The following is a 2,056-nucleotide window of genomic DNA, read 5'->3' on the forward strand; positions in this document are numbered from 1 at the left end:
AATGTACTTAAAGGGGGTTAACAGGGACCAGAAGAGCCTTTCCTATTCCTGAGGTCTCACTTGAGAAAGAAGCTAAGATCAACTGCTGCTGATGGCCACCCGTGGCTAGGGCTCAAAGAAACATGTGGGCTGAAGCAATAGGAGGATATAAATTCCATTTCATAAATAAGAAATAAATCCGGTCTGGCTCTGTAACAAGCGGGATTCACAATATCAACAAGGTAAAAAAAAAAAATGATAAACCTGATTCTAGATGCTGATTCTTACGAAACATGGCATTAGAGAAAAATCACAGAGTAGGACGAAGGGAGGGAGGGAAGGAGAGAGAGAGAGAGAGAGAGAGAGAATCCTTTCCAATCAAAATGAACCTACAGGGGCACCTGGGTGGCTCAGCCAGTTAAATGTCTGTCTTCAGCTTAGGTCATGATCCCAGGGTCCTGGGATGGAGCCCCACATCCGGGTCCCTGCTCCATGAGAAGCCTTTTCTCCCTCTCCCACTCCCCTCACTTGTGTTCCCTCTCTCCCACTGTGAATCTGTCAAATAAATAAAATCTTTAAAACAAACAAACAAAATGAACCTACAGACCAAAATTTTAAATTGTTGGAAGAAAGATGCACACATCAGTAAAAAAGCAACTGAAAATCCACAGCTGGAACATAAATTCAATGTACATGAAGTCAAATTATAGGGGTTGATTGGAGGCTCTAATACAGTGAAGGAACTATAAGTATTAAATAGAAAAACAATGAGGAACTATCCATTGTGTCTGGAAAGAAGGGGAATCAATGATGCACAACCATCTTCAATAACTGGGAAGATAGAAAGTGTCCCCAATGAACTAACAGGTCTGGCCAAAGAAATATGCAGGCATAATGTTGAAATTGACAACTGGCTTTCTGTGTCTGTCTATGATAAATATGGGATGAGAGTGAGCTAAAGAGAGAACAATTCATCTGGCAAGCAGAATTTAAAGGAAATATAAAGAATTTAGACATTCTGGATTACAAATAAAACCATTTCATATTTCTATACTTTCCAGCTCTGGTCTTAGAGTAAAGATCAAATCAAGTGTGTGGCTGTAAGATCTTTAGTTAAGAGCACAGAGAGATTTACGGGAGTGCCCAGTAAACCTTTATAGGAAGACAAGGACTTTCTAAGAATCTTAAGAGTACTGTCTAAAAACAACCTCCCATATAGCTCAAAGTAAATAGAGGCCTGTTTCTAAAGAATTATGGATGTGGCTTTTGGCACACTGAGGACATCTCAATTAGATTTATAAACAGTCCAAAATATTTTTAAGGAGGTTATAACAGGCCCAACTATGGGGAATAAAGTTCAAAATAAAAAGAAGCCTCTGGGATCTCAAATTTCTATAGTCAGGAAATAGGCCAAGAATGCTTTTCAGAGAATAACTGGACCCTTACTAGGGTTCATGTCCTTACTTTGGAAAAGGAGACTCTGACAACATGTGTTTGGCTGGATTTCAGAATTGTTGTTGACTAGTGATTGCTCTATGCCCCATCCCATTTTTCCCTTTTTTGATTCCATATGGCTATTGTAATTCTTCTGTCCTTGTCTTAATATTTTATGTTCAGTGTATAATGTATGAGGAACTAGTCTTTCTTCTTTATAAGTCTCTGGATCATAAGTGGCTCTACCTGAAGAGGAATCTCAGTTATCACCTAACTTGTTGCAGATAATAATGTCATGATCAGGTAATATTGTGAGATAATAGGGAGAGACTAAGCATATTTTGCATGTGGGAAAATATGAGCTATTTGGTCTAATTGATAGGTACGACAAGAGACTATTTCCAAATGACACTTGTCTCTCCACACTCTTCTGAAATATCTTTGTAACTTCTCCCATTTACAGGTGGAATCTAGTTTTCCACCACCCAGATTCTGGGCTGGCCCTATTCTTTCTGAACTAATAAACTGTGGGGGAAATTGTATAAATTTGAAGTCTAGGCCTTAAGAAACCTTGCAACTTCTGGTTTCAACCTTTCGACTGATTCCTACATAAAAGGACAAGCCAAACATAACCTACTAGAGG

This window comes from Lontra canadensis, unplaced genomic scaffold (genome assembly GCF_010015895.1).
Source record: "Lontra canadensis isolate GAN:19392208 unplaced genomic scaffold, GSC_riverotter_1.0 scaffold47, whole genome shotgun sequence".
NCBI lineage: Eukaryota > Metazoa > Chordata > Mammalia > Carnivora > Mustelidae > Lontra > Lontra canadensis.